The sequence below is a fragment of the Pectinophora gossypiella genome, chromosome 10, assembly GCF_024362695.1.
Source record: "Pectinophora gossypiella chromosome 10, ilPecGoss1.1, whole genome shotgun sequence".
Classification (NCBI taxonomy): domain Eukaryota; kingdom Metazoa; phylum Arthropoda; class Insecta; order Lepidoptera; family Gelechiidae; genus Pectinophora; species Pectinophora gossypiella.
Window position 1 is genome coordinate 13108129 of NC_065413.1, and position 14296 is coordinate 13122424.

General features: G+C 37.3%; 1 long non-coding RNA gene across 2 annotated transcripts; it reads left to right on the forward strand.

The window, feature by feature from the left end:
• The first annotated feature begins 6868 nt into the window (after window positions 1–6868).
• On the forward strand, window positions 6869–12125 carry LOC126370172 (uncharacterized). 2 transcript variants are annotated; one of them, XR_007566822.1, is made up of 5 exons: window positions 6869–7328; window positions 9552–9870; window positions 10758–10904; window positions 11216–11334; window positions 11649–12125. It is a non-coding gene; the product is annotated as an uncharacterized LOC126370172 (long non-coding RNA). The 2 variants fall into 2 exon arrangements; XR_007566823.1 differs by lacking the exons at window positions 10758–10904; window positions 11216–11334; window positions 11649–12125 and having other exon boundaries at window positions 9552–10557.
• The last annotated feature ends 2171 nt before the right edge of the window (window positions 12126–14296 follow it).

Sequence of the window (14296 nt, forward strand, 5' to 3'; positions counted from 1 at the left end):
AAAGATAATGTGCCTATGCTGTTTTATTCTGGCTTGTTCATGTAATAAATTATAAGTGATAAAACATATTAATTTTATTAAATTAAAGACGCTTCTTTTTTATTTTATTTATTTATTAGGTTTAATATAGTAAATACTAATTTTTAGTCCAGGCTGATAGAGAACACAGTGTGAAGAGCCAATACAGTCGTTTCATTTAGCTAGCCCCTGCTCTGAAGCTATTCTATTGGTTCTTTAACAAAAGCATCCTTCACCAGTTTTGGTGAAAACGCAGCCATAAGAACGCTACTAATTTAGTGTTATTACTAAATCCAACCTTCTCCCCTTCCTTAATCTTATGTACGGTTGATTGCGGGGACGCAATGAGCTCCAGTGGGACGCATATAGGCTGTTTATGTATGTAAACTAAATCCACAAATTTTACAGGATTTGGTTATAAGACCACGCGAACACTTCAAGGAGGGCAGGTGATCATAGTATCAGGGTTCCAGTACAGCAGGCATCAAGCTGCAGCAGGAGGGAAGGTGCGCTGGCGATGTAGAACTCATCGTAATAAGGGTTGTAGGGCAATTCTTATAACTATTAATGACAAAATTGTACGTGAGGACGATAACCATGTTCATCCACCTACGGCATAAAATGATTGATAATATGATTAGTACAATAACCGTATACGGTTATATGCATACAGGGTGTTAGTGACACCGTAACAAATACTGAAGGGGATGATTCAGACCATGATTCTTAGAGTTGATAACAAGTGGAATTTCCTGTCGGAAAATTCATGAAAATTTTAGTTTTTTTTAACTAATTTCAGTTGAAAATTACACCTGATATCAACTCAGAATCATGGTCTGAATTAACCCTCAAAGTTTTCGTTACGATGTCACTAACACCCTGTATATAAAAAAAAAATACGGTTAATGTATTAATCATTAAATGAGATCATCGGATTTCGGCCCAGAAGTCAAAGTGCCGGCCAAAAAATAATTTTGCTATATTCCGCTAGATCTTATCCGTCTGAGCATTTATTACTATGGCACCGAAGCTGTAGGGTCAATATCTTCGATTTTATTCGAATTAAAACAATGGTATTTTTCATATATTTTTGGTTAAAATGTAAAGTGCCGGCCAAGTAACAATAATGGTATATATCCTTAGAACTTATGCGTTTGAGCATTTATTACTATGGCACCAAAGCTGTAGGGTCAATATTTTTAGTTTTATTCGAATTAAAAAAAACCTGTATATTACATACAGGGTGTTAGTGACATCGTAACGAATACTCAGGGGGATGATTCAGACCATGATTCTGAGTTAATATCAGGTCGAATTTTTCGTCGCAAAATTCGTGATTTTTTTTTAGTTTTTTAAAATTATTTTCAATTCTATACTTTTGCGATGGAAAATTCCACTTGATATTAACTCAGAATAATCAGCTGAATCATCCCCCTCAGTATTCGTTACGATGTCACTTACACCCCACACAAGTACATACAGTAGCCATACAAGTAGATATGGGTATTAGTGACAACGTAACGAATACTGAGGGGGATGGTTCAGACCATGATTCTGAGTTGATATCAAGTGGAATTTTCAGTCTGAATATTCATGAAAATTTTTGTGTCTTTTGTAATTATTTTCGTTCCATACTTTTGCGACGGAAAATTCCACTTGATATCATCTCAGAATCATGGCCTCAATCACCCCTCAAAGTTTTCGTTACGATGTCACTAACACCCTGTATATTTTTGGTGAAAATGTAAAGTGCCGGCTAAGAAACAATATTGGTATATCCCCTTAGAACTTATCCGTTTGATCATTTATTATTATGGCACCAAAGATCTATGACCATTACTTTGACTTTTATTGGACTTTACGTTTTAGTTTCTATGTGAAAAGTGCCGGTCAGCAAAAAACACATGACAAAACTATTGAGAAGATACCTGTCAACATTATTCACTACGATAATATACGTGTATGACCATTAGTTTGGCTTTAGTTGGATTTTAAAAATCATGATCAAAAAAAGTTGTAAATATTTAACCGGCACTTTTCACATAGAAACTAAAACGTAATGTTCAATAAAAGCGACTTAGACAGATCCGACATATTGTTTTCGATGGCCGGTATTTTAACATATTAACCAAAACGGAAAGTCCAATAATCGTCAAAATAATGGTCATAGAAGTTTGGCGCCATAGTAATAAATGTTTTAACGGTCCTTTGTAATACACCTGTATTACTCTTTTTGTGAACGAACATATTATTTTTATACACTTTAGGTGTTATGTTAAAAAATGTTCAGAGCAATCTACTCGAAAGGTTCGACACATTTTTTTCTCTGGCCGGCACTTTCGAATTTGGGCCGGCCAAAGTAGGGAAAGCCGATGATCTCCTTTAAAGTTCAACGATTTGATTTTTGCGATTTCATGCAATTACTTACTAGTAATACTTTTCGTTTGTTATTTTCCTTTTATTACTTTAAGTTCTAAATAAATTAGTGCAAAGATACTGAGCGTTTTTTTTTATTCTGGCTTTTTGATGTAATAAATAAATAATATAATAAAAACATAATAATTTAATAAAATTACGTAAAGCAATATAATTATCTTATTATTCTTTGGTATGAAAATGCGCGAACGAAGTCAAACTAAACCTATTTATTTTATTTAGTTCTTTTTAATGAAGGAATTTCCAGGTTACGTTCTCCACAAAAAATATAGATGGCGTTATACAGAGTTTCCTTCGTTTAACCTAATTTCATGGATAACAGACATAATGCATCTTTAACTTTGTTTTTGGGTATAAATGATGGCGCTTGTTATTACACCTAGCTGACCCATTATTATTCTGATCAAAATAAAGATAGGTAAGCAATGTAAGTAGCAACATAATTCTAAACCAAATATCTGATCCAAATATAAAGCAATAAGTATTGTTATACAGGATGTTAGTGACATCGTAACAAAAACTTTGAGGGATGATTCAGGCCATAATTCTGAGTTGATATCAAGTGGAATTTTCCGTCGCAAAAATATGGAACGGAAAAGAATTTAAATAAGCTCTAAAATTTTCATGACTTCTCCGACAGGAAATTCCACTTGATATCGACTCAGAATCATGGTCTGAATCATCCCCTTCAGTATTCGTTACAGTGTCACTAACACCCATACCTACTTGTATGGCTACTGTATGTACTCGTATGGGGTGTAAGTGACATCGTAACGAATACTGAGAGGGATGATTCAGCAGATTATTCTGAGTTAATATCAAGTGGAATTTTCCATCGCAAAAGTATAAAATTGAAAATAATTTTAAAAAACTAAAAAAGTAACATGAATTTTGCGACGGAAAATTCCACTTGATATTAACACAGAATCATGGTCTGAATCATCCCTCTGAGTATTCGTTACGATGTCACTAACACCCTGTATTGCCTCTGTCATTATAATAATATTTTTTTTTAAATTATGTACCTGAGCAATGAGAAAATAGGTAATTATCACATTAAAACTGTACAACGCCATCTATAATATTTTTGGGGAACGAGGCCTGGAAAGTCCAAGAAACTAAAACTATTTAACATAACATAACGTACATAAACAGCCTATATACGTCCTACTGCTGGGCAAAAACCTCCCCTCAATCAACCGGAGGGGGTATGCCTGCCACGCTGCTCCACTGCGGGTAGGTGGAGGTGTTTGGGCTAGTAGCCCGAGACCAACGGCTTAGCATACCTTCCGAAGCACGGAATCATTTTACTTTTCGGACAGTCAGGTGATTCAAGCTTGCAATGTCCTTACCAAACAAAGGACAGTCTCACAAAGTGATTCCGACAGTGTTCCCATCGGGAATCGAACCCGGATCTCCAGATCGTGAGCCCAACGCCCTAACCACTAGACCACGGAGGCAGTTCGATGTCGGAGCTCGGATGAGTCTGTAGACGACTTCCGTGAAACTATTTAATTTTCTTTTTTATACTTTTTTTTAATAAGTAGCTAAAATTATTGTTTTTTACAGAAATTGAGTACAAGATCACGAGAACACGACAAGGACGGACGGTGATGGTAGTTTCAGGGTATGAGTACTGCAGGCATTGGCACACTCCAGCTGCTGGAGGGAAGGTCCGCTGGCGCTGTAGGACTCATCGTGATAAGGGTTGCAAGGCAAGACTCATAACGGTTGAAGATGTAATCGTACGCGTGGACAATACTCACACTCATCCATCGACATATTAATTCATTAGCTTTTTACGTCATTGACTGGTTTATTACCCGACTGCGGCGACGTAAAAAGGAAAGATATATGTTTGTCCGCTATATATGTATATATGTATACATGTATGTATGTATGCACGTCTGTTCCAACCTATCTTCTAAGCCATTTGCCAGAATTTGACAAATTAAGTGTCACTAGAAGCGTCTTGATAGTCCGGTGGTTATTTTTTTAAACTTATACAAATTATCATCATCATCATCAGCCCATCCCCACTGCTGGGGCACGGGCCTTCCCTATGGATGGATAGGGAGATCGGGCCTTAAACCATCACGCGGGCCCAGTGCGGATTGATGGTTATTAACGACTGCTAATGCAGCCGGGACCAACGGCTTAACGTGCCTTCCGAAGCACGGATGAGCTCGAGATGAAAACTTTTTTTTTTGTGGTCACCCATCCTATGACCGGCTTTTGCGAAAGTTGCTTAACTTCAACAATCGCAGACCAAGCGCGTTTACCGCTGCGCCACCGAGCTCCTCTATACAATTTTTTTTTCCCGAACGTAATATCAAATTAAATATAACCTATAGTTTTAATATACAAATTATAGGTTATATTTAATTTGATATTACGTTCGGGGGAAAAAAATGATATCGTGTCAAATATACAATCCCGCCTCGGGCTCTTTAGAATACACTCTTCTTCTTCTTTTCTCTTCTTTTTTCTTTTTTTTTTGTTTTCTTTTTTTTAGGGCTTGGTTTACCACTGAATTCAATTGAAATGAAATTCTTATGAGTTTGTATTCCTATGTGGATCATAAATAATTGATATCACATGGTTTCCAGGATTTGTGCCCAATTAATGGGAATTGTGGGGACGTTAATGGGCTGATGATGATGATGAATGGGAATAGGGTCTCCCGTTGTTACATGGGACTTTAATGTAGCAGGCGAGGAGTGGGTGTACATGTCATAGCCAGATCTTAGAATTGATCATTTCATAATGTACTCGATCATTTCATAAGGACCCCGACACCGACCCCGCCGGCGTGGTCGACGACTTCCCTCAATCAGCGCTTATCGCTATCGACCCGCCAGGGTCGATTAATTCTTTCAAATATTTTTCCTCTCAGACGTCGCCCAGAGCCGAGGTTCGCGCCCAACTGGGCACCCTCGGGCCTGTTGTCTTAAAAAGTTGTACCGGGTGAGAGCCTTCAGCAGTCCCCATTTGTCCGGCCAAGTACTTAATGCCACCTGCGGCAAATCTACAATAAGTTACGTCAAAAAAAAACATTTCATGATACAGTCATATTTTATGAAATAGAATTTCATTGGTTAACCACATCATGATGTAGTTTGGCCAGATCAATGAACACAAAACGTTTAACGATATGAGCAACTAAAGCATGATTACTTCATGATATGGCCAAACGTTGGCAATCATATCGTAAAATTAGTAACATTATCCACCGGTAGTGGCGCTGGTGTCGATTATATTTAAAACTTGATTGATATCATAATCGATGGATGAATGTAATTGTACAATTTTCCATATCGAATAGGTACATATTTTTGAACCTAAGAAATGAGTCGACTATTCGCATTTTTATTACACCTATCAACGTTCGCGCTCGAAACTCGTTTTGTACGCACGGACAATCTACTATTTCAAATTTCTTACTTGTGTTTCCATGTTTTAGGGATGGGACACATCCCAATTTATGAGTTATCGATATCGTTAAATCCAAATTCTCTGTGACAAAAATGGATACCATGGAGAACCTCAGTTAAGTATTTGGGTGTAACTATTGATAGCAAAATGAATTAATTGGTCGAAACACGTTGCCAAGTTAAGAGTTAAATGAACCAAAGCTATGGGATCCCTAAGTCTGATTCTCAACAGGAAAAGCATCCTTAGTCCAGTTACTATCTATGCAACTCTTGTACAACCACGTCTTACATATGCTTGCCCTGTTTGGAGTAGCACTTGTAATTACAATTATCAACTACTTCACACTTGAAGTAATACAAAATAAAGCCATTAAAATTGCGTATAATACACTTTTTCGTACTAATCTACGTAAAATACACATAAACATAAACTGCCTACATACGTCCCACTGCTAGGCACAGGCCTCCCCTCAATCAACCGGAGGGGGTATGGAGCATACTCCACCACGCTGCTCCACTGCGGGTTGGTGGAGGTGTTTTTACAGCTAATAGCCGGGACCAACGGCTTAACGTGCCCTCCGGAGCACGGAATCATCAAACTTTTTCGGACAATCAGGTGATTCAAGCCTGAAAAGTCCTTACCAAACAAAGGACAGTCTCACAAAGTGATTTCGACAATGTCCCCATCGGGAATCGAACCCGGACCTCCAGATCGTGAGCCTAACGCTCTTACCACTAGACCACGGAGGCTGTTCCACAATAAAAATACACATTGAAGCTAAATTTCCAACTATTCATGAATTTATTTTGAAATTGACACGTAAGTTTTATGATAATAATATTCACCATTTTAATTTGTTAATATCATCGATTAGTCAAACAAAAACAAGTAACTTAATTTATATCGACACATATGGTACGGTCACGAGCATTAATATATATATACACTTTGGTACAATGTCACATTAACTTTTTTGGCAAATTGAACTGTAAGTCTCACTAAATTTCAAATATGTTGGTGCGACAGAGTCCCAAAGTGGGTACATTATATTGCTCATGGCTGTACGTACAAACTCCCCACTACGTATTGTTCCCTGACGATGACGTACGTGACCAATCAAATGACCCCTAGTGCGCGTCGCACTGCCTCTCGTGAGTCCTACACACCCGTGGTCGCGGGGGGCAGGGTGGCGCTGCTCACTCGCCTTGGCTGGCTGGTCGGTCTAGCGGTTACTATTAGTATACTACCTTCACGGTACAAAAATAATACGTCGGTTTAAATAACCATAATTCATGTATTCTTCACGTCTGAAGTGAAACTTTATTATTGGTTTTACACTAATATTATTCTGAATATCAGTACCAGTGTTGAATGGAAGTTTGTGTTGCCAACCGTAATATACCGCAGTGCAGTTAACTTTAAGAGGCGTTGTTTAGCCTGTAAGTATGATTAATGTTCTTATTTTTATGTAATTGGGTCGTTCTTCTTTTTTATCGACAATAAAAAGACATTTTCCCAATTAATCGGACTTAACATCTTTAAAATTATAACGGCAATAAATATTTTAAAACATCATATAAAGATCTGTCCGTAAAGGACTATTTAGTGGTTCTCTTTATCTTGGTAACATACTTTTCTTTGCAGGCGCATTCCAAAAAATATTGTGACAGAGTGGCCCTTTTCATCGGAGACATCATTTCAATATACCACTCTGTCACAAAATTTTGTGAAAAACAATGAAGCTACGTTAATAACTAATTGAGGAACCGATTAGTATTTTGCTTGTATTTTGAGTATAATAAGATAACTATATTTTTGGACAATGGAAACATGAAATAAAATTCTAAAACAACTTATTAAAAGCAGTACGTAAGACAGATCATTGTCGATAAAAAAGAAGAACGACCCAATTGTGTTTAATCGTTACATCATGAGGAGTTCGGTGGCGCAGCGGTAAACACGCTCGGTCTGCGATTGTTGAAGTTAAGCAACTTTCGCAAAGGCCGGTCATAGGATGGGTGACCACAAAAAAGTTTTCAACTCGAGCTCCTCCGTGCTTCGGAAGGCACGTTAAGCCGTTGGTCCCGGCTGCATTAGCTGTCGTTAATAACCATCAATCTGCACTGGGCCCGCGTGGTGGTTTTAGGCCCGATCCCCAGCAGTGGGGACGTTAATGGGCTGGTGATGATGATTCGTTACATCATTGTTATATGTTTAAATCTTAATAAAGAAATTTGTAAAACAAAATTACACCACATAGCACCGACACCGCCTACATTAACGATATGGCCAAACGTTGATTGAAATATCATTGACGTTTCAACGATATGGTCAACTTAAGTTGGCTATTTCATAAAAATGACCATTTCATGATCGTGCACATCAGGAAATGATCAATTCTAAGATCTGGCCACGACATATATACTATTTCGGGTATATTGGCGTGACGCAATGATATGTTTGACGCAATGAAAGAAAAAATAAAATATGTAAGTTTTTTTTTAAATAAATTGTATGTGGAATGTGTTAATTTTAGTTTGACTACTCTTAAGCTATCTATTTATTGCACTAAACCTTAAAAAAAAAATACCACGTATGGAGAACGAGTAAGGGGGAGGGCGCGCGGACTTCTGTCTCGCTCGCACTTATGCGTTAGGCGGCACACGGTAAGAATAAGATTTTGCTATGGAGTGTCCAGGCTGTGTCAAAATGTAAGTTTTATAAAAACATAAACAGCCTATATACGTCCCACTGCTGGGCACAGGCCTTCCCTCAATCAACCGGAGGGGGTATGGAGCATACTCCACCACGCTGCTCCAATGCGTGTTGGTGGACACGCATTGGAGCTTTTTTTACGGCTAATAGCCGGGACCAACGGCTTAACGTGCCCTCCGAAGCACGGAATCGTCTTACTTTTTCGGACAATCAGGTGATTCAAGCCTGAAAAGTCCTTACCAAACAAAGGACAGTCTCACAAAGTGATTTCGACAATGTCCCCATCGGGAATCGAACCCGGACCTCCAGATCATTAGCCTAACGCTCTTACCACTAGACCACGGAGGCTGTTGTGTGTTGTAATAATAACCGCGTAAAGGCTTGTTTCCAACTAGTCAAATCATTTACTTCTTACTAAGCGTCAAAACACGAAATTACTATCGAATTTTTATGAACAAGCACACTATGACGTCACAGAAAAACGTGATAAAATGTCGGACTTATTATTACGGTTTTCTTGATAAAAATTCGAGGAGCTCAGTGGCGCAGTGGCAAACGCGCTTGGTCTGCGATTGTTGAAGTTAAGCAACTTTCGCAAAGGCCGGTCATAGGATGGGTGACCACAAAAAAAAAGTTTTCATCTCGAGCTCCTCCGTGCTTCGGAAGGCACGTTAAGCCGTTGGCCCCGGCTGCATTAGCAGTCGTTAATATCAAACAATCCGCACTGGGCCCGCGTGATGGTTTAAGGCCCGATCTCCCTATTCATCCGTATGGAAGGCCCGTACCCCAGCAGTGGGGACGTTAATGGGCTGATGATGACGATTAAAATTCATAAACAAGATACATAGAAAAAAAAAATATTAGTTTTAGATCAGTCTTTGTTACACAACCGAATTGCATAGTTGTAGATTTCACAGGTTTTTAACCGATTGTTTTTTTTTTTTCAGATATACATTTCATCATCACGGAGCGTGGAGCAAGGGTCCTTGTATATGCCGGGTACCACTTCGCCAAGCATCGCACTAAGGGTGATAAGACTCGTTGGTTCTGCAGGACTCATCGCAAGATGGGATGTAACGCAATGCTCTACACTGTCGGAGACGTATTCGTGCACGCGCTGGCCAATCACAACCACCCGCCACTTGATGATTTCACTTGTTGATCTTCATCTTCTATCGTGTGGGTTGTGAGGTGGACTACCAACCACATCAACCCTGATGTCAGGGTTACTATTGAGCCGCCAAAGGCCCCTGACGTGAGTCGCTCGTAAGTTGATCTACTACATAAATAAGTAAAAGGGTGAATCTCAAATTTTCAAGTTTGGTGGCGAAATTTCAAAAATTGGGTTCCGACATGAAAAAGATCCAAAAGGATCCTCGGTTCCGACATGAAAAAGGAATTTTTCAATTCCTAATTTCCCCAATTTTTCACGAAAAAATTATATGACAGTCGCCACCAAACTTGACACATTTTGATATTCACCCAAAAGATTCAGTACGATCTACTTTGAACCGGCGTGCGTGTATAAAACGATTTACGAATGTAAAGGAAGCAAGACAAGTGTGTCAGATCAAAGCAAATGGAATTCTATACTCTCTGCGCGTATAGGCGTGAGTTCGTGTATGTAAAAACAGTAAAAAAATAACAATAATCGCTAATTTTAAGTTACAATTTAAGAATGATTATGGTTTAAAATATACCTAAGTAAATATTCCGTTATTTACATTAAATATAAAATATAAATATTTTTTTAGGTCATGTTCAAAATTAAAAGCATTGGGACCTACCAATTATAAGTTATATGTCGAAAAAAATAGTATAATCGAAACTATTTATACAAAGAGAAGTAGTATCTATAGGTTTTTTTATTAGTGTCAAAAACTTTTATTTTTTCATTTCGCTACAATTAAGAGTTCTCAATCCCCTTTTAGTAATATAGGCTTTTTTTATTTATCTTCGTAATATTAATACCTACTTGCACTATCTACAGCAATTATTTAAGCGAATACACATTTAATTTGGACTATTTGGCATCCATGGGTATTTTTTTTTAACAGACCTAATCGTATGTTGGTGTAAGCTTTATTTTTTTTTATCTTTATAAAAAAGCGCGAATTTACGAATTGTTACTAAGTGTAAATATTCCTTTTCAGAATCTTCATTACATTAGAAAATTGAAGAGGTTATGAGATTACATAAATAATGTCGATTAATGCTGATAAGCAAGGTTCTCTTACTGCACTATCTGAAGAAACTTATAATGAAGTATACATCAGACATCGTCAGAGAAGCTGCTGGAGGTACTCACATTAGCCAATTATCTGATGCAAGAAGTATCCTGGTATTGATTAAAGAATATGTCTTTAATCATGATCGTCAGTACTAAGGCAATGGCGGAATAGAAAACAGACTACCTAACACCAACGACGCGACGACTGCATAGCGAGACCAAGAAGAACCTTAGACTTTATTTTAAAATAAGATTAAGGAGGGTCTTTTTTATTCACAATTATTTTCAAGGTCATACCAAGTATTAATTTCCTTAAAATGGCACCATGGTTTTAAACTCTTACTTTTACAGTGGTAAATAGCGGTGTTTTCTTCTTTTCAGCGTACGGCGGTTGAAGTTCTTGGATCTCAAGTCTTCTTCTAGAAGTTTGGATAACATCTGGAAGAGCTAGGAACTCAGCTTTTTTCAAGAAAAACAACATGCGTTTTATTTTAATAAAAGTAGTATCTCATGATTTTCATTTTTGGGAAAATTCCTGAAGAAATTTGACATAATTTTGATACACACAGAATAAGGAAAACTGGACCTAAGGGGGCTGGGTGCGAGATTTTGTACGTAGCCACGAACAAAATCTCCCATCCCAATGTGCAGCAAGCATAAAAGCATCATCATCCTCCTTACATTATTTCACTCTAAGTGGAGTCGGCACAACATGTATTATTCTTCCATCCATCTCTCTCGGTCACTTTTTTGCTACGCAAAATGGTGTTTAATGTGTATCAATCTAATTGTTTTCTTTTGCCGTTCCTTTCAGATCCAGTGTTCATGACGAGTAGTCGAGGCGCACGAATGATCATGATGAACGGATATAAGTACCGTATACATAGGAACCAAGGGGCCAAAATCCGTTGGTGGTGTACATTCGTCCATCATGGCTGCAAAGCCGTCATCTTCACCTTAGACGATGAAATCGTGAAGTTTAATAATGACCACAACCATCCCCCTTATATACCTCCCAATTTTGTCATTGGGTGATGGTACCAAAGTTATGGTAAAAGTATGATGGTTGTGGCGTTCGTTGCCCAGTATTTGAAGTTTTTGAAGTATCAATTATATTCATTCAAAATTTAAGAGTTAGTCGTTTGTTGGTGAAGTTCTTTCTACATTTGCCAACATACATACATAAATAAACTCACGCCTATTTTGCACCGTATGTATCTTTTCCTCTAATAAAACTTGAAGTAACCAATATCAATAATATAACCAAATAAAATAATAGTCATATATTATAAGTATATAAGTATGTGCATTAGGAGAAAACACTGATAGATCTTAATATTTAGCCAAGAATATATTCAAAATGTATGTTATTTTTTTTTATTGAATAAAGCATAAATTCAACTGCTACCTTTATTTGTTGTTCTCTTATTAATTTGTCTAAGATATCTTCAATTAGTCAATAGTAATTATAGCTTAAACAACTTAAGTAAAGTCAAACCTACACGTCTCAAAAAATTGGATCTGCTGTGTGTGTGAACAACAATATACTTACACCTGTCCAAAGATTTTAGACTTGAAGGATTGTTAGCGTATTTTGCAATCACCATGAACAGAAGGTTAAACCCGGTTTTCTTTTCAGATGCGAACCGCCCAACATTCGGCACATCGAAGATTGGAGCTAAGATCATGACACTGCGCGGTTATTCGTACACCAGGCACTCGGTTTGCTCCTCCAGGGTTCGTTGGTTGTGTGCTCTCAGCAAGGCCAGGGATTGTCACGTCCTCATCACCACCATCGGATGCAGAGTTGTAGATAGGCATAACAAGCATACTCATCCTCCTAACTAAATTGTAACGTGGTCGATCAGACGTCTTTTGGGTTTTGGTGTCTTGGTGACGCAACGTCCACTTTGCAAATTGTTAGGTACAGTAGTTTTTATTTCTTGAAATCATCCTTCTTTGTGGGGTCCTAAAATGACCTGACAGAAGAACATTATTACTCTATCTACGAGCTACCCACATTTTTAAACTCTGGAATGTGTCTTTGCATGCATGCCCAAGAGACTGAGTGTATTTTCAAATTCTATGTACTCTTTTTCTTTTTTACTCTTTGTTAAATATATTATATTCTATGCAATATTTAATAATTATATATACGACACTTTACAAAATGGTCATTACGCGTCCAAACAATGTTAGATCATATTTGGGTAATATACCTTATATAAATACTACTATTTTCACTCATATGCTTATTGACATAACCTCAAAGTTAGGCCTATATAGAGACGTCTGCATGACACTTCTATACTTGACTAACTAATTTAAATGTTTGTGAGATTTTATGTAGATATACGTAATAAATGTTCTTGACGTTACTAGTTGTTTCTTTGACTAACTTTCATCACTAAAATAATCTCATATAATATGTTTGAATTTGATTAGTTTTGAACTAATGCCAGTAACAGATAAAACATCACCCTCGAATGTAAATATCAAACGGTGTTAGTCCATCTTATCATTTCTGTCGACTTTTATTTATGCAACAATAGCTCAAAGTGCGCTTTATGAAAAGCGGATAATTCCAAATTCCAATTTCTCAATGATTTAAGAAATTAATGACGAAATTTGATTGAATTTCTTAATGATTTAAGAAATTAATGACGAAATTTGATTGAATTTCTTAATGATTTAAGAAATTAATAATTATTGAGGTGAATCATCACTCCCTCTTTATTCATCCATTATCCCTCCTTTACCTACAAGCTGATTAGTATTGACAAATTGGTATTTCTCAATAAGACCGCCATTTGACCTTCCAACTCGAAGGGAAAGCCATCCTAAATACATACTAAAGGAAAGCTTAAAATTAAGTGCTGATATGTTAAGAAAAAGATCGACATCGTTTGTGGTGCAAAGACTGTCCGTAGTTATTCAGCGTAGCAACGCTGCTAGCGCTTTGGGCATCTTTTCATCAGGGACGATGAGAGGTGGTCTGTTCGAATTTTGAAATAGATAAGTTTCTTCTCTTTTATTTTCTTCTTAATGTTTATAAAAAAATATATCATGCTTACTCTTTTTTAGATAAAATTATGTTTTGTCTGCCTGTAAATATTTCGTCAGATAAATAAACTTTTTGGTAGAAGACGATTCCAAAACGGACGATTATTTCACAGGTTACGTCATGGTGACGTCACAAAGAGGAAGTAATCTGCTCAAGATGGATGGCTACTATCACGGGCTTCAGCGTCAAACCGGCTACAAGAGCGTATGGCGATGCGTGAAACATTATTCTAGAAACTGTAAGGGCGTAGTAATCCTTGTTGACAACCGTGTGGTTGCTGTCAAGGCACATAACCATGATGCTTTGATGTAGGTGTCACGGACAAAACCCGGTCTCTAGTTGAAGCTAGTTTTTTACAATCATCATCAGACTTCATCATTTTCCAGATGATTTGTACA